This window comes from Callospermophilus lateralis, chromosome 8, assembly GCF_048772815.1.
Source record: "Callospermophilus lateralis isolate mCalLat2 chromosome 8, mCalLat2.hap1, whole genome shotgun sequence".
Taxonomy (NCBI): domain Eukaryota; kingdom Metazoa; phylum Chordata; class Mammalia; order Rodentia; family Sciuridae; genus Callospermophilus; species Callospermophilus lateralis.
The window spans coordinates 34932315-34953063 of NC_135312.1; positions in this window are offsets into that span (position 1 = coordinate 34932315).

Genomic DNA, 20749 nt, shown 5'->3' on the forward strand with positions numbered 1-20749 from the left:
GAAGAAGAAGTGAATCAGGACACTTTCCTCCTGTAATGATGCCTGACAGTTACCAGCTGATACAGGAGTTAAGCAAGCAAATGGATAGATGAGGATTCCTGGGAATGCAAAACACGGAATGCTCTCTAAGTATATGACAGCGATCTTTGAAAACCTTAAACTCTTAGGCTAAGATTTTCACAGTACTTCAAAAGAGAACCTGGAATGAAGACTGTCTACTTTTGTAAACTTGAACTTGTGAGGCATTGGCATATTTGATGACTATGTACAGATTCTTGGAAGTTAAACTTTATCTGTTTTTACTTTTTCTAACCATGAAGTGATTTTTCACTTTCCTTTTCCAAACTCCCCTGTCACTAATTGTCAGTCTACTTATTTGATACACTGCAAATATCCCATTTTTATGTGTGTATCACCTTTCTTCTCAACATCATGGGAAATAAATGCCCTACTCAAAGAAACATTTATGTAATAATAAATATAGGTGTTAAGTGGTGTTTAGATATGAACATGGAAAGAATTGTTGTAAGAAATATATTCAATGGCATATAAGGAAAAAATTGTGTAAATCGGTGGGTTCTATTGCAATGAAAATAATTTAAAGTAGCAAAGCTACTTTAAAAATTCTAACCAATTGTGGATACAATTTAATGTATGAATTTTGGAATAACACATGAAGCCCAATTCTAACCAATAGACCATATTGGTTTTATCACCCTCATCTTGTTATATTAGACTGTTATTGAAAATATCACTAGATGGTCAATTATAGTTATTGAGGTTGTAAGAACATTTTATAATTTTTTTCAATTAACCTTCCTCTTTATAGTCTTATATGAGCATAAAACTTGGTTTTGTTTTGATTTGAGCCTATCATTTAATAAATCAGTGACCTGGGACAAATCCTGTAATACTGCTAAACCTAACTGCTTCATCTGTAAGCTATGATAATGACTGAATTCCTGCCTATCACAAGCAATTGTAACAAGTTTCTATTTTAATATTTAATTTTATTAGCCAAAAAGCAATCTGTAATGGTCAATGGCAGTATGTTCTTAAAGATACTTCAGTAAATACTGAAACCATTCTCTGTTCCCACTATTTCCATTGTTGTGCCAATCTCTTATAAATTAGTCCCAAAGTTTAATTCAAAAGAGGGGCATAATTGGAATTGTTTATGGAATTTGATCTAAGGATATTTCACCTAATATAATATGAATATAGTAATCCTCATTAAGCAATTATCATGGAAAGTATTGTACAGCTAAACAACAATACATGGGACTTTCAAAGTTGATACAAAGTCAGGCATTGAGAGAGTCCTGCTAAGTTAAGGACCACTGACATTCCTATAGGACATCATGGATAACTGACATCCTCTGTCCCAGAGAAGAGGATCATAGAGTGGCAAAGTGTACTAAGGTTGGGAGAAGGAAAGTGAGTGCTAAAAATTGCTAGACCAAATTCAAAATTTCCTCAGTAATGAACTGCTCTTTTGTCTCTATTGCTTTTTGAGAAATCATTGTTTTGCATAGAGTTAACATAATTATCAAAGATTAATGGTGGGTAGTGTTCAGAAAGGAAAAATAGCAGTCTCCAGGATTATATTTTATTTATGAGTGATCATTTATTTGTAACTTTTCCTTTTGTTATATATGTTTAAGTACAAAAATACCTTTTTAACATCATTTAAAGTTGTGAAACATAATGTGAAATTCAGGCATATGTGTGATTTAAAAAATGTGCAAAGTACATGTTTTTTATTAAGGTAAGAACACTTAACATGAGGTATACTTTCTTAAGAATGTTTAAGTGTAGATTATAGTATTATTCACTACAGGCACAATGCTGTACATTAGATCTCAAGAATTTGCTCATTTCATAGAATTGAAACTGTCTGCATGGTAACCTTTCTACTCTCTGCTTCTATAAGTTTGACTGTTTTAGACATCTCATGTAAGTGGAAACATGCAACATTTAAACATACTTTTATTTCATAATGAGTGCATTTGAGATAGATATTTTAAAGAAATCAAAAGTCACTACTACTGGTTTGGAAAAAATTATCATAAACAAGGACATTCTGATGAAAGTGTGTAGTATTTTTGTCTTTTGAATACTTACATCAACCTTCAGTCTTTAGCTCACCTATGCATGTCTATAGACACTTGAATATGTGCTACAGAATGATTCCTATTTTGTAGAATTGTTGCAGGATTACATAACAATGAGGTGTGTCAGTGCCCAATACTGTGTACAGCATGTAGTTGATGCTCAAATACTGAATTATCCTCCGGTTCTATGGATTTTGGTTTTTAAGTTCCTAACTGGTAGTTGGTTCAAAAAGATGAAGCCAAAATGAATGACTGTCTCAAATGTCATCTGAACCAGGTGGAAGTACTCCATTTCTTGAAGAGGTCTCAGTTCTCATACACATTTAGAATTCCAGTCTTTCTAAATATTTTAAGTTAATCAAAATCATCACTAAGAAATACCCTCCTCTGGAGTCATATCTCCCTAATATGATGGTGCCTTTATTCAAGAGCGTAGACTCTATTTTCTTTTCCAGTAAAACAAAACTAACACAGAACTGCACCAAACTGAATTCCATGGAGGGTGAAAGGGGAAAATTATTCTTGTTCTTTCCATTTTCCAGGCTTTGATCACCTTATCTGGAACTTCTAGTTGAAGGATCATAATGATCTAAAGAAGTAGTAAAGCTTGGATGATCCATTGCAGCATTGAAATTAGAACTCTCAGAAGACAAAAATGGAAAGAAAATATGAGAAGGAACTAAGCATATGAAAATCTTATATGGTGCACATATACTCTGTAGCCATATCTCTGTACTATAAACAGGAGAATATCCTGTGGAGGAATTACTCTGGCTGTTGAAATGAGAATAGAATGGAAGCGGGAGGGCTGCACAGAAGGAGGTTGATTAGTTGAGGCTATAGCAATAGACCTAACTGTACAGTAGACAGATATCATAGTTTCTGTCAGGTTGGTAGTGATGGAGGTGAGACATGGACATAATTTGAATGTGTTTTGAACTGGTGTTGACAACATTTGTTAACATAACATGGATTTTCAAAGAATGAGGAGAATGAAAGATGAAATTGAAGTCTTTGGGGAAACTAACAATACTAAGGATGGGGTATGTTCACTGTGTGTGGGGGGAGATGGTGAGCAAGTAGGGAGAACAGCAGAGGGAGATGAAGAGCTTCACTTGGCATATGTTTACTGTGACATATCTTATGCCTTCAAGTGAAGATGATAATTATGCAACTTAGTATGTGTTTGCAGTCAGGAGCAGAGGTCTCCGCTGGAGATGTAGTTATATATGAGTTATTAGGAGAAAGCATGATGTTTGGCAAAGATATCCCCGGATTTTAGATTAACAGCAGGAAGGACATTCATGTACTTATAAAATATGGTGTTCAGTGCCACTAATCAGAAAATATTCAAGGCCATATATCTGAGCTTTGACGGCTCTGGTATTGGTTGTAAGAATTACCAGAAGTAAGAGTCAGGAGTTTGATATTTTTCTTCCTTGTGGCTTTCTCCTTCTGGACTCCAACTTTCCATTTCATTAAAACCTTCAAAATAAACAATAGCACTCAGGGGCCTATTTATTATTTTTTTAACTTTGTATCTGATGCTTCCCTGTGAAAAATATGACTTTGTTTGGATTCGTTTGAGTGGAATTTTAAAAAACTCACACTGACCCAAGAATGTACATGCTTCATTATTTGTAACTTTTGACTAAAGTCAATCATTCAAAAATAGACTATTTTCCCACCCCCAGTCTTACTGTCAAAGAAGCAGAAGCCTGCATGTATGAAACATCACCTAGTTGATATTGAATTAATACATGTTTTCTGTTTGTGTCTTAGGAAGATCCTTTTGCCTCAGAAAGCATATTACTATCTGAAATTATTTGTAGATGTTAGTCGTAGATAATTACTTTCATCGATATCTTAAGAAAGTTCTTGTAAATCTATGATGATGGGAAGAAGGTATAGGAGAGCTTTCAGTATCTGGCACTACTGTGATTGAGAAGGTAATTTTGTCTATAGTATTGCAGAAATCCATTATTACTACATAAACCCTCAATAGCTCTTTTAAAGATGATGCTGTCATTTTGATCTTCATCTGCATGGATCTTTGCCTAAGTCTCAGTTAGCTCAAAATTCTGATAGGGAATTGAGGCATTGGTGGTGTAACAATCCTTCAGGCCCCAAGATAAACATAGGAGAGAGAAAACACATGACCAACAAAGTAACAAAGTAATATAGTAACAAAGTTATATAGCTAAATTCTTGATTTTCTTGTCCATTGCCAAGAAAAAAAAATGATATAATCTAAGTCTGTTTAAATTAGGACATGTCGAACTGCAAAAATTTCTATGCATGGAAATTCTTTTCCTAGGCATAAAGAATGGCTGTTCCAGATCATGGATTTCTACTTTGGCCTTTCAAGAAACTTTTCATAGCACACAGATGGATAATTTTCATTTTCAGATATTTAAGAAGCTCAATTTAAAGACTGTGATTTCTAATTGCATCTAATTGTATTTGGAGTTTTGTTAAGGCTTATAAAATGTTGTGATGACCATTTTACCTACCTGTGATCACTAAAGTAATATATGTCATTCCCACATTATATGATATAAAGTTTAATATATTGAATGGTGTATATAGCTTTTATGATCGTATGTAACTCATATACAAACTGGGATATACATTTAAATTTGCTTTTTTGTGACATCATCTGTAGTGTGTTTGCTGAGGCTAGTACAGTAGTGAGATTTGCTGATTCTACACCAGCAAATCTCTTGTGTTAAATCCCTGACATAGTTTAAATAACACATGGATATTGTATTTTGTTTATTGTCTTATACAATTGATTCTATATTCACTTCTTAATAACATTGCCTCAGCTCTGTTTTCCTAACCTTCTCTATCATTTCTATAACATGATCTATTTATTCATGTTAAAATGTTTTGTTAACATTCATTGTCTCTCAGGTTACACTTTGTTAAAGTAAGGTTCTCTTACGTTGATGATTATTAAGTTTTTTTTTCATTTAATTATTTCTGCATAGAGACTTAAAGCAACAGACTTCTTATCTTCTGGGTTGGTTTGTCTCACATGTGCCCCCTAGATCAATATCATCAGTATGACCTGCCCTGTGTTAGAAATGGAAGTTGCCACAGACCTGCTTTCTCTTAGATGAGACCTGGGAATCAGAGTTTTAACAAACTCTCCCTAGGTAATTGTGATATATGCTAAAACTTGAGGATCAATGTTCTATTTGGATGATTAATCAAATAAAGAGTATAGACATAGACATAACACATACTATAAAACTCACAAAGTCCTGATACTCTATAGATTGCTCATTGAGAAGAAAATTCATCTTAGGCACCATTAAATAAGTTCTATCAATGAATATTAAAAATGTTTCTTTGTATGAAGTTATGATTTTCAGTCTATTCCAAGACAAAGATTGCAAAGATACAACTTGAAAAAGTCTTAAACATGCTAAGAAATGATCCAATACTTAAAGAAATAAATATTATAATGAATTGGAATTTTGCTCTCACTCAAGTATGTGTGTGTGTGTGTGTGTGTGTGTGTGTGTGTATGTGTGTGTGTGTGTGTGTGTGAGTGTGTGTATTTTAAAACACATATGAAATACAGAAGAAATACAAATGGCTTAAAATGCCCAGTGTTTTAATATTAAACAGGAGAATATGACCAAAGTTTTAACTATGAACTAAACCCTAACCCTAATGGAAGTGATTTTAAAAAAAATATTCCCTGTCTCTTCTGCTCTTGAATAATGGACATAACCCTTACTAGCTCTATCAATAATAGAAATAATGAGCCCTTTCATTAAAGTTCACACTTTCAAAGTCATTTAATCTAATTACCAACTCTCTCACAAAGGTTTTTCAAAATTGGTAGTATTTTTGACTTTGATTCTTACTAGGGTTTGTTGCCCTCTGATTGCATGTTTGATCCTTAGAGAGTTACACTGACTCCTTTAGAGGGTCATTTTGTACTCCACGCTTGTAGTTAAAAAAAGGAATGTTTTTTTCCTACTGAAGAAAAACTGGGGTGGAGGAGAAGACTTGAAAGCCAAATTTCCATTTTAAGTGCTCAGAGAAGTCTTATAGCAGAGGAAGAGCAAGACCATCCAGCCAGGGGGCCACAAAAAGCAACCAAGATGCTATGCCCCTGCCCTCCCCAGTGTGGATGGCTTGCTGTCATAGTTGCATTGTCTGCTCATAATCACCTTAGGGGAGTCTGGCTGCAACCGCTCCTGCTCAATTACAGCCTCTCTTGCCATATGATCTCTCCAGGCCCCCTGGAATAATCAAAAACTTTCAATCTTACTTCACGCTGTGAATAACTGAGTATCATATGGTGGTGGTAATTGGGAAAAATGACTCAAACACTTCCCAAATTTGCAAAGTATTCATTGTCAGTTTCAGGATCCCTGCTCTTTAAGTGTTTTGGAATACTCTTTTAAAGCAACTATTCTCTCTGGCTATTGGGCTGTGAACAAATTTTCTATTTTTAATCTCTTTGTTGGGTCAGAACTTTGGAAAAGAAGGGAGTAGAGTGGAGGAAAGATCAAATTGACTTGAGAAAGCTTTATTAAGTGTTTACTAGGTAAAAATGTCTATATTTTAACTACCAAAACAGCAATTTTAGGTTGTAATATATCAAGCAATTAGGACATCTATTTAGAAATTAAGATATGTAATAGGAAAAATGAAGCTTATATACTTTTGGTATTCTTGAAATTGTTTGCCACCTCCATACTCACTGCATTCATTTTGAAATTTAATATTATCCTAATTAAATAATCAATAGGGTGGTTAGGACTTTTGTATATTTCCACAGAAAATGAAGTAAGAAATGGATTTAATCATTGTTAAAATAATTCAACCATAATTAATATGCAAAAATACACTGACAATCAAGATGATTTATTATAAGATCTTGTTACCAAGGTTGTATTCAATTTTAAATTGAAATATTTACTGAAATTTGCAGAAATCTCTTTAAGTTATAATTAATAACATTTTGGGGAGATTTAAAACATTTTGTTCTTAACACCTGGAGCTTTTTTTTTTTTCTTTGCAACTTTTTATGACTTTTGCTGATGTAATTTTATAATCTGGAATTTCTCCATTCTGAAATTAGTGCAGAAAATATTTTTAGCTTCTAATAGGTAACAATGTTGGAAAATAATGACAGGAATTCTGTCAGTATCTGGAAACATATATGAGAGATTACATCAGAATTTTCATGTACTTAAAGATTCGGTTCAGAATCACCAGGTATGTGAACGCTTCCCTGATCCTGAAGGGATACTTTGTCTTTATAGGATGTACTGCATCGAAAATTACCTTTTTTTATGGTTTGGATATGAGATGTCTGCTCAAAAGCTCATATGTTAACTCAGGAATGTTCAGAGATGAAATGATTAGATTATTATAATGGTAACCTCATTGGTTGATTAATTCATTTCTTATAGTTATAATTTGAAAATACTAGGTGGTAGTTGGAGGTAGGTGGGGCCTGGCTGTAGGATGAAGGTCACTGGGGGTGTGCCCTTGGAGATTACATTTTGCCCCTGGCTCACATCTTGCTCACTTTCTCTCTGCTTTCTGGATGCCAAGAGCGGAGCAAGTTTCCTGTGCCATGCCCTTTCACCACAATGTTCTGCCTCACTCAGGCCCAGAGGAATGAAGCAGGCAAACCATGGACTGAGACCTCTGAAACCATGAGCCTAGAATAAAATTTTCTTCCTTGAAATTGTTCTTGTTAGGTATTTTGATCACAGTCACAAAATTAAGTAGCATGCTACTATTATCTATATCACCATTTCCCTGTGAGTCATCTAGGGCAGAATCTGTATCTGAATTAAAAAAAAAATTTTCCTCCTTTAACTGCAAGTAATAGTAGGCATGGCCTTTGACTCTCAAGTGAAAAGTGTTAAGAAACATGTTTATATTCATGATCTTAAATGAACACATATAAATAGCCAATTAGACACACACTGCATAGGTAGACATTGCTTGTGATATTCAGGGTAGGATATTAAATGGTGATCATATTTTCAGAACCCTCAAATTGATGGTAATTTGGAGATGATTTATTTCAATTCTCCATGAGTTCCCAGATTTAAAAAAACAAAACTATAAACAAAACAGCAGAAATCCCAGAAGCTTGGAAAGGTTAAGTGACTTTCCTTTTTTTGTAAAGTTAGTTGGTAGCATATTTTGTACCTTTATAACCTTTGAGTAAATGATAAGGAAAACATAAAATGTAAATGAATATCATTAGTCAGTTAAACATTATTGGATAGTTAAAACTTAATAAATTTTACATAAACCCAATGTGCTGTTCCATTTCACATCGTTATTTCTTAAGTATGCCTCTTTTATACAAGTAGAATTATATTTATGCATTGGCTTTAAAATCAGAAAGCTGGTTTTGAAAACGTGACACATGAAGTGGGAGTGTGTGTGTGTGTGTGTGTGTGTGTGTGTGTGTGTGTGACTGTGCTCTCTGAATAGTCTCTCAGAAAATGACTAAGATATAGTTTGTAACATCATCACACAACAATCAATGCAGACTATAGACTATGTAGGAAATAGTATTATGTGTATCAGAGCCACATGAGTCCAAGAAGGTGGACAAAGAGTGTCATCATTGCAAAGTTACTGCACAGCAGGATGGCTTTTGCAAGGATACGGATGACACAGTTTTTTTCTTCTCCTGTGGACAAAGAGCTTGTCACCTTCTCAGCACATTCATTCTCCCCTGCATGGGGTTGTGCAGCTCATGCTGATTTTCAAACCTCAACCAGAAAAAAAAAATCCTTTAGAAATACCTCTTATTATGATTATTTTTGAAAGAAGCTTGCAAACTGAATTTAAAGTGAGTCATAGTCAATGTAACAGATTATTCTTCCTTTTATACTACAGATACATTTTGTCTTGGAAAAACACTAAGTACACTGAGTTTTTGTATTTCTCCTCTCAATCAATAACTGTGTTCAATACTCATTAGGAAACACATTTTCTATTAATATTTCTGACTGAAGTTTTTCAAAGAGTATTTCCAGCAGTTTTCCAAATGTAAAGGGGGTGCCTTCAATAAATTTGTGCACTTACAATTTTTTTGAGGTCCAGCAAGGGGCTAGATACAGTCATTTCACTGACATATATGTGAGGCCTGGTAGGTGTTTTGTAAAGTTTGTGGTGCTATGAATATTCTCTTTAAAATTTTCAAGTGATCAAAGTTTTCTTCTTATATTACTTGCAGAATTGCCTGCCTGCCTGCCTTCCTAAGACAACTTCACATATGGTATTGTGAGCCTCCATCAGGGGCATATAATACCAATGATATTAGCATCCTTAGATGATCATTGCCTTGTGCATTAATTCTGCAGACATTCTAAAATCACTTCATTCTAATCATATTCCTGTTTCTTCCTGTGTTATAACAGAAATTTGTCTTCCTCAACTTTTGCTTACCCTTGAGCTACTTTTTTTAGGAAAAAGCAAGATAAATGCCTTTTTCCATCCTTTATTTCTCAATTTTCATAATAATTCTTTTGTTTCCTAGCATCTATTGTATTTGACTGATGCAGTAGGTTTTCCCACTCTCATCATGAACTGATGGCTTTAAGTACATTTATTGTGTATTCACTGTATTCTCTTATTATCTAACTGCTATTCAAATGGTTCTATTTAATCCAAAGAGACTATTTAAATATATCCTTCAGAAAAACACTAGAAATCTTCAATGGCTTTCTTACTTTCTAGAATTATGGGCTATTTCAAGTTAAGTTTGTATATCTTGATCCAGAATAAGAATTAAACATTTCTTCAATAAAATCTGTTTTCCTTTTATGAGAAATTATATGTAGCAATAAAAATAGCTGCTGGCTGTGCTTATTGCTACTGAGTGGACAGTTTGTTGTGGAATTTTCATTAAATACACATCATCTATATTATCTGCCATTTATTTATTCATTTAATAAAACGCATCATGAGTTAATACATACATTTCTATTTCAATAGGATTTTAATTTAAACTTATAAATCCTTAAATCCTATCTCCTTTTTCATAAGACAAAGAAGTCTGCTTTCAATTGTTATAGTAATATTTTACTAGTTACTTTGTCCTACCTTATACTATGAATAGTTTTGACATAGAATGTCAATATTATCACAATTATATATAACCACCAAGACATTTTTATTTTTTCCATTATTTCAGTTTCTGATAAGATGTATATTTTACTAAGGGTATATAATCAAATTATAATGTCTTAAAATTAATTGATATGATTTTTCTCTTTGTGCTTTATACCACCAATCATTTATATAAATTCACTTACTTGACATTACTTTGATTTTTAAGGGACTAATCTTTAGATTGAATTTTGTTTAATGATTAAAAAAGCATTTATATTTTTAATGTAAACAGTATTTCTAAATACTCTAAAGGATTCTAGTTTCTATATTTCCATCATATCTTCTGATTCTTTCTCTCATTATATGTAAACACTTCAGGAAAAGTTTATGACTTATCCAAGTGGATTTTTTTTTATCACTAGGAATTGGTGACATATATTGTTATCCTTCTGTTCTTCAATACATTTGAACTTTGATTTTTTAAAAATAATATATCCTAGACATCACCACATGGTGCTATTTATAGAAATTCCTCATTTCTTTAAAGCTACATGAAACTGCACTGCATGGGTCTACACAGTTGACTCAACTTGTCCCCTTTGTTGGATATTTAAAATATTCTCATTTTTCTCCAGTTACTTATCGAGTGATAGAAAGAAAATTCAGTGTTCAAAAATATAATCAGTGAAACCCAAAACATGGGATATACTATAGAACAAGACACCTGAATTATTCAATTACAAAAACATAAGTGTAAGGAAAAAGAACACATAAAGGGATAAGTTAAAAGAGAATTAAGAGATATTTTGGCAATTCTCAAGTGTGTTCTTTACTTAGAATTCCAATGAAATGCAACTATTACCAAAGACCTTGTGGATTTATTATAATAATGACATTATTGTTATATATCTCAGAGAAACATGCTTAATATTTAGTGGTGAAATGATATGTCTGAGATTTGCTTCAGAATAATCTGGGGAGGGTGGAGGTAGAATGAATGATAGATTAAGCATGATGAGTGCTAAACTGACAAAAGTTGAGGCTGGGTAATGAGTTGTGGTGGTTTACTATCCTACTTTCTTGTGTTTTGCATGTGTTTTAACTTACCTATAATAAAAAGTTAAAAATTCAAAGTTTTATGTTCATTGGATATCACTTTTCAGGACATCTTTTTATGATATAATAGGTTTTTAGTGATATGTATGTGGTATAATTTCTCTGTGGGATTATCTGAAAATTCATATTAAAAAATCATTTGCTTTTAAAATATAAGAATTTGGCTTACTATCTCTTTTACATGCAGGAAATAGTTTAACTTCTTGATATTATAATGAAAAGATGTCATTTAGGGTAGTTATTTGCATATAAAATGGAAAGGATAAGTTAGTGAATCAGATTATAGAAATAAAAATAAATACAAAAATTCATTGTTCATAGATGTTTTCCTCTGTAGTGATGACTTTTTCTTACTACTGAAGGACAAAAGAATTGTGTTTTGAAAGAGTCTTATGCTTATCCAAATTCTACAAGCTGTATCAGGCTTTGCAGTTGGAGCTAGATGGACCAATTCAGCTCTAAAAGCCATATTGAAAAAAAAGACTTAGCAGAGAAGTTATATAGAAGAGAGATAACAGAGCACAAAGCAATATGAGTTAGCCATCAATGACTTCCAGAGGACATTCTCTGATACTCTGGTAGGTCAAAAGAGGTACAAATATTTAAGCTTACATAATACAAATATCTGAATAGCTGAGTTGCATCATTTCAAAGGACTTTATCATGGCATCCTCAGTCTATAAATATTGGGAGATGATTTAATTTATGACAATTTATCTAGAGCTTTAAGTTAGGTTTGTAGATGCAGAAGATGTTCATCTCATTCTAAACCACTTCAATTTCTCACCTCTTAAATTGAAGTGAATCCTACAAGGAGACAAAGTCTATAGGTATATAATGATGAGTGTCTTCTCATTTTGTGTGTGTGTATGTGGGGGGGTGATGTAAAGTAAAAGCTAACAAACCAGTGTATTCCAGAGGCTAAAATTATAGCTGTTGAAGTTATGTGTATTAACAAAAGAGAGGATGCAGCATCTCCACACTTAACTCTCAATACTATATTCTAATATCAACAAAATGTTAACAGATATTTACTGGGGATATGCCATGTAGCAGGAAACTTTCTGGATGCTACAGCTGTGTACAGTGATGAACAAGAAAAACAAGGTCCTTGCTGAATTTTAATGTTATTCTAATTTTGAATATGGATATAATGAGGTGGTAACAGATAATAAATTATAGGTAAGAATGTCTGTTAGAATAGAATGGTAGAAATGAGGGTGTGAGTGGCCATTGGAAAAATTACTTTAGGTAGAAAGTTCCAGAATGTTTCTGATGGGTTCTAGCACAATTGAAGTCTAAGGATATAAGGAGCTTCCCTCTCAAAGATGCAAGGAAAAAGATGATGAAGAAAAAGAAAGCGAGTAAAGCTCAGGAAATGTAATTCTGTTAGAGTTTTTACACATTTTCTTATCTCTGTCCATAAATAAGGAGACTGGAGAGAGGATAGCACCCCAGTATAAAACATCCTTTAGGATATGATCAAGAGTCTTTTTGTAAAATTTAAAATGCAAAGGAAATTACTGTAAAAATTTAAGACCAAAAAAGCAATCTGAGATACATTTTTATATTTTGAGAGGGCTATTTGGTGTTTTGTGTGAAGGATGAATCAAAAAAATCCTCTAAGGCCAGAGACATGCTTTCCTTTTGACAATGTTAGAGAAGATAGCAGCTTAGAGCAAATTATATATCTTCCATAAATGTTTTGAATATATAACCAAAGGTACTTCTCAATTGATTTGTTGAGGAAAGGAAGGGGATAGAGGCAATATCATGTACATCTTTTTTTTTTTTTTATTAAAATCACTGATGGAACTATTGGACAAACTAGTTGTCAAATAGAATACCTTCATGTTCAACATGATAGGAGCAGTTTTAATTATGGAAATGGATATATACACATACACACATGCACATACATACAATGTGTAGAAATAAATATGTATAAGTAAGAAAATGTGGGATTATTACTAGTTCCCTTGAAACTGGTATGGGTAATTGTCCCAGTCCAATTACATTATAATTTCTTAAAAAATTTAGGTTTCTACTATATAAGACCCTGTTCTAGATGCACCAAATCAAATACAAGCTACATATCATTAATGCTGTGAATGTGACAGATGCTGATTTAAGTTTTTTGCCTGTTAATTCATCACTTACTAACCTCAAGTCTTGCATATATGTATTATTATTACCCCATCTTAAATATGAAGGAATATCTTAAATATGAAATGCAGAAAAGTTATGTGAACTTTCCAAAGTCTACCAGCCTTAAATGGCAGAGCCAGAACTCCACCTTGGCAATTTGTCCTTCAAGCACAACATAAACTGTCTTTTACATAATAAGATTAAGAATATTGCACATTTACATAATGCTTCAAGAGATTTCTACACACATTAAGTCAGATTTTCTCATTTTATTCTCATCCTAATCCTGTTAATAGCCAGAACATCTCTCTGTGTATGTGAAGTTTTATTGGCAAGCTTATGGTTTTTGATGTCCTATTCTGCAATGATTGCTACAAGTCCCAGGGATGCTTAAATTTCCTCTGACATCATGTGAAGTTAACAAGAAATACTCCAAGATCTTTTTTCAACTATAAGATAGGCATGTCTGATGTTATTAGTTCCAGATTGATAGAGATTGATGTCTAACAAGGCTGTCACAGGATAGAGCAAGTTAGCCAGAAAACAAAGCTTAAAAAATAAAGAATTTCCTAATTAAGACCATCAATCAAATTAGGAAATATATGTTCATCATAGTTACAATCATCAAAGATTCTTTTCACATTAGTAACAGGAACTCTCAAGTACTCAGCAAATTCATGTCTATGAATTTCTAGTAATTTTATTGCATTATCATGGAGGAGAAATCTCTATGTTTGTAAGGTCACATTAAAAGACGCAAGTAAGGGCTGGGGATGTGGCTCAAGTGGTAGCGTGCTGGCCTGGCATGCGTGCGGCCCGGGTTCGATCCTCAGAACCACCTACAAACAAAGATGTTGTGTCCACCGATAACTAAGGAATAAATATTAAAAAATTCTCTCTGTCTCTCACTCTCTCTTAAAAAAAAAAGACGCAAGTAAATGAAAATCTTTATTGTATTTATTGAAGGAAAAACTCAACATTATCATGACAGAGATATCAGTATTTTCTAAATTTATCTATGTTGTAGTTAGTCTCAATTAAGATTTTTATGGAATTCAGTAAACAGTTTTTGAAATTCATAAGATGGGCAATAAAATAAAATAGTTTTAAAAAGAACAAAGAGGGAAGTCTTTATCAACATACTACAAAACTATGAAAATAAAAAGTATAGGCAATCAGTATATACTGGACAAGTAGTTAATGGAATAAAAAGCTCAGGAATAGATATGTGTGTATGTATATGTTGGTATGTATGTTTTAAAAATAGATGTAATAATAAAAATCATTAAAATATCAAAAATAATGGGGGGAAAGCATTTCAGTAAACGTTACGTTGTCTTAACATTTATAACATCATTATAACATAAAATTACATTCTTACCTTGTACCGTATGAAATTAAAATCTAGATAATTCTAAGATCTAAACATGAATCAGCAAACAAAAGAAAATTAAGAAAGTACAAATTAAAATAAGAATGACTTTAATCTTAGCAAAATTTAAACAATAATCAAAACAATTGTGGACTTGTGGCAAAGGGTGCTACTCACACAGTAATGGGGAATGTAACCTGAATGTAAATTAAAATGCAATTTGGCAGTATTATTTGAAATAAAAATTGCATTGAGTTCAAGTAAGCAGTTTCCCTTTTAAATATATATCCTTGACAGATAAAGCAATGGCGTGAAAGGGGAATTGCATGGTGATATTTTTATTGCAACATTAATTTCAATATCAATGAAATGAATATGACCTAAAAGTTCTTTTGCAACAAATGGCTAAATGATACTTATATACATATGTTGTAATTCTACAAAAAGTTTAAAAATAAAGAACTATACCTGTAAGCATTTATGTCTTTATTTCTTTAAAATATTTTGAGAAAGAAAAGCAACTCATAAATACTAATTATAGATTTATATAATCTTAGTAAAAATTGAGCACAGAATACACTTTATTTCACTATGATTTGGTATACCAAGACACAAAAAAATGTCCACTGAAAAAGGATAATTGAGGCAAACGATGTCCACAATGGTGGCATGGGGAGAATTTCCTTATGAGTTAGAAGTGGTAGAAGACTCACATAAGTGACAGAGCTTATTGTAGCCTATTCTATTGACCACAACAAAACTTCATTTCCTTTCTTCCCTTTTTCATTCTGGTACTGGGCATTCAGGGTGCTCTATCACTGATCTGCATCCCTGGTCCTTTGTATCTTAAGAGACAGGGTCTTACTAAATTGGTGAGTATGTCGTCAAATTTGCAATCCTCCTGCTTTTTCCTCCTTAGTATCTAGGATGACAGACATGTAACACTGAGCCCAGTTTGCAAATCTTCCTTTTCTGTGTTACTCCTATCTATGGACTACCAACTCCAAAAGGCTACAATGAATCAAACCCAAACTTCAAAAGCTTTGGTGGCAAGTCTTCTCAGGATTATTTCCACAGGAAGGTCCTGGAAATGCATTATTAAACCATGTTTACTTGCTACTTGTATCCTTAACTCTGGCTGTGCTATTTTGGTAAAAACAAACACTGAAGTAACATTTCTATGTTACAGACATTTGGACTTGAGACATTGTCTGAATTCTCAGAACTGAGGCTCCTACAATCCAACCATTTCTTTGCATCTCTTCTTGGATGTCTGAAAGACTTTTGATTCTTGATCTACAGTTTTCTATAATCCCCAATCAACTCATCACTGCTTCTTCCCATTTTATAGATGATATCATCACCAATCACACTGTTGCTCAGAATAAATCCCTAGAGGTTATCCAATTATCCTTTAGCCTTTTTCTCACCTTGAGCCCACAGTTAAATTATTCTCAAGTTCTTTAAGCTGCTTCTTAAAATTAACCTCAAATCTTGCCTTTCCTTATCCTTTCTGACATATTTATTAATCTATGAGGCCAAATGTTTATACTTTACTGAATTTAGCTTCTCTGCTTCCATTCACATTCAGTCTGACTGATTCTTTTTAAATTACAGATCAAAATATACTATTCCCTTATTTAAATTCCTCCAACACTTTTCCTTCATATTCATGCATAATCATCTTATTGGCGCTGGCCTATTTCTTTTAACATGCCTCAGCCCTCATCCTGCCTTGCTTATTCTCATAGGTTTGGTTCAGTTGAATTTCTAGCTGATCTTCTAAGTTCCTTCTCCTTTCTGAGACTTTGCATGTGTTGCTTCCTATGAATTGTTTCGTTCTCTACATGCTCATACGAGGCACTTCCTGAGTAAAGCCTTCCCTAATCATCGTATTTAATGTATCCTATTCTTTTGAGCTACCCATCCACTCAGCAAACACTTGTCCAGTGTATAAAATGTGCCTTGTCCTCTTATCTTATCTCTATATATTTGTTCTGCTTTTTTTTTCAGACCACTCAATTTCTAGATGCAGGTAGAATATATTATTTATTTTGGTAGGTATTAGGTTTATCCCCTTGCATTGCAAGCTCTGTAAGGCCAAGAACCTTAGTCTATCTTATTTATTAAGTGTCTGGCACAGAGTAAGCATGAGGAAATATATTGTTAAGTAAATTAATAGGTATAATAATTAGAGAGATGTGTCCATGTAATCCATCATCAGTAAGTATCCTGCTAAAAATCAATATTTTAATTGAAAGCTTGATTATCCAGCTTTCTTGGTTGATTTTTGGCTATTTCCCAGCTTCATAAAAGTCATATAATGACCATGAGTTACTGGGATACAGGCCACATATGTTTTATTGGAAAGGACAGTTAGAAAATATCTATAACTAGACCTGCTACATTAGTTAGGAGATTTCCTTTTTATTACTCATGAGTTCTTTCCTCCCACTTGAACTGGATTAAAGGTGCTTTAAGACACATATTTCTGTCAATGAAACAAGTAAAAATGTTCTAACTTGTGGATACTCATCTTTTGATTATTTGATATAAAATTTCCTTAGTCCAAATGCTTTGATGAGGTGGATTTATGAAGATGTTAATGAAACTTAAGTTGCAGAATACTTCCTGTTCAGCCTGTTTGAAACCTAGAGAGGGCCCAGGGGAAAATCCTCCTAAATATTCGAAAAATTATCTATCATTATAAAACACATTGAGTAACAGATTTTAATTGGTTAATACCATGATCTCTTTCCACTTCAGTTTTTCCTCTGATCTGCTTTCCTTTCTATTGGGTAAGAAAGAGATTTGTTGAATTTAGTGGGATATTAATTTAGCTAGCTTTTAGTGAATGGTTCATTTACTGTGTTAGCATTTCTGAACAAGAAATGACTTCTAGGAATATTTCATCTGCTCACTCTAATTACTTACCTCTAATGGAGACTGAAGGTGAAAGAAAGGTGCTATTGTGATATAAATACATCTTGGGGCAACTGGCCCAGAAACTTGTGGTAGTAGGGATATGCAAATTTAATATATATAAAATTAGAAGTTACTATGTCAAGAATTCTCCCAATTACTAGATGTGCAGAATTATTTATGGGATTTGATCCTCATTAATGGCTAGGTGAAATGCTCTGACCTGTCTGGGGTGTGTAAATGAAGATAAAAATTATGGATGCTTGATACATTTCTTCTTTTCTGATAGGAATAACAATAAAATTAATCATAATTACTGTTTTCATAGGGCAAAAGGCATAGAAACACTATAAAGAAGTTATGTATTTATGTGACATCACATGATTTGCCATAGTGTATTACAATATCTCTTGGTGTATATTAATATCTCCTGTGGATTCCAGGCAACACAATACCAAAAATTTATTCACACAGAGAAATGGTGTAAGAAAAACCCAAATATTTTAGTGATATAATTTCTTGTATTAACCAACATGCCAATCATTTACAAATAACTTGATTGTCCATATATGAGACTCAACATACAGAACAATAATTTTCAATTTCATCACACACTTTCAGAATGATTGATTTTTCCAAACTAGCTTAATAGAACCTAAAACTTTATACATGTACACCAAGAAAAGATGGGTAGAGAAAATAGAAACATCAAACACTCTATTTCAATACAGAAACTAAAACCAATTATTTGCTAAAATTACAAAAATAATGGGAAGAATAATGAAAGTAATGGAAAAAATACAGTTGCTAAAGACTCAGATAATAAAAATTACAGTAGAATTGGTTGGTAAAATTATGAGAATGAGGACACATCCAAATGGAGGGAGGGAATGATACAGATGAGAGAAAAGAATAGTGGCAAACGAAAATACAATTTGTATGAAGAAGACCAGGAGTTTTGTTTGAAAGAACTGGATGACTTTGATAAGTAATAGGATCTTCAGTGAGTACTGTAGTGAGCAATAACATCAGTCACTGTTTAAAGAATAATTCATTGTTTGCTTATAATCATAGACCAAATGGTATTTACAGAGAATCAAAAAGACCACATAAGGAGAAACAAGGTAGTGTGTTAATAGATTTGAAAAGTTAAGGATAACATTTTGAACTCATACCAGATCTTATTAGCCTACTGTGATTTTAAAGGTTACTTATATTTATAAACTGATTATAGATAAACCAGACTGATCTTGACGATCTTTGAATATCATTAAGTTAGTACTCAAAAAAATCTATATGTACTCTAATACTAAAAGATCTAATGGAAATTCACTAGACCAGTGTCTTCGACAAGACAGAATATTCAGTTCTGCTTTGAAGTACTAAAAGAGTGGCAGCAGTGGTTAAGTTTTGAAATAAAGGAGGTTTAGTCTTCAGAGGTCTTCATGCAAAGAGCATTTGCATGTAAGGGAAGTGTAATGATTATGGGTGAATTTGATTAATATTTGGCAAAATCATTTTTAACAAATTTCAAGTGAAAGAAATGTAATTGATTTATCCAAAAGAGTTTATGGAGCATTAAGAAAGAAAAAAAAAAAAAGAAAAGCATGGACAAAAAAGAAGTGATGAATGTATAAATGAAGCAGACACTGACCACTACTCTAACACTTTCGACCTTAAATAAAACAAATACTGATTAGTTAGCAATGATTCTGTACTTGAGTAAGAACGTGAAAACCTCTGAGAAATTCCTACCTTTCTTGTCAATTGAAAATAATTTTTAAGGTTTTTTAAATATTTTTATTCATTATACATGACAGTAGAATGTATTTTGACACATCATACATGCATGGAGTAATAACATCCATTCTACTTGTTGTACATGATGTGGAGTTACACTGGCTGTGTATTCATATATAAACATAGGAAAGTTATGTCCAATTTACTCTACTGTCTTTCTCATTCCCATCCCCCTCCTTTCTGCCCACTACCTCCTGTCAAATTTGGTGAATCCCCCCTGCCCAGCCTATTGTAATAGCATCCACATATCAGAAAGAATATTTGGCCTTTGATTTTGGGGGATTTGCTTATTTTGTTTAGCATGATAATCTCTAGTTTCATACATTTACCCACAAATGCCGTAATTTTATTCTTCTCTGTGGCTCAGTAATATTTCATTGTGTATATGTCCCACATTTTCCTTATACACTCATCTAATGAAGTGCACCTATGTTGATTCCATAGGTTAGCTACTTTGCATTGAGCTGCTATAAATATTGATGTGGCTGCAGCACTGGAGTATGCTGATTTTAAGTCCTGTGGATATAAACCAAAGAGTGGGATAAATGAGTCAAATAGTGGTTCCATTCCAAGTTTCCTGATGAATCTCCATACTGCTTACCATAGTGGTTGCATCAATTTGTAATCTCACCAGCAATGTATGAGTGTACCTATTCTCTTATGTCCTGGCCAATATTTATTGTTACTTGTATTCTTGGTAATTGCCATTCTGACTTGAGTGAGATGAAATCTCAGTGTAGTTTTAATTTGCACTTCTCAAATTGCTAGTGATGTTGAACATTTTTTTCATATATTTGTTGGCCGATTGTATTTCTTCTTCTGTGAAGTGTCTGTTCAGTTCCTTTGCCCATTTATTGACTGGGTTATTTGGTTTTTTTTGGTGTTAAGTTTTTTCAGTCTTTATTTATATGTCCTGGAGATTTGTGTAATGAGGTACAAGTGGCAAAGATTTTCTTCCATTCTGTAGGTTCTCTCTTCATGCTCTTGATGGTTTCCTTTGTTGTGAAGAAACTTTTTACTTTTATACCATGATTCTTTATTTTACCCCTTGCACTTTAGGAGTCTTGTTGAGGGATTTGGTTCCTAAGCTGACATGATGAAGAGCTGGGCCTACTTTTTCTTCTAGTAGGCACAGGGTCTTTGGTCTAATGCCTAGGTCCTT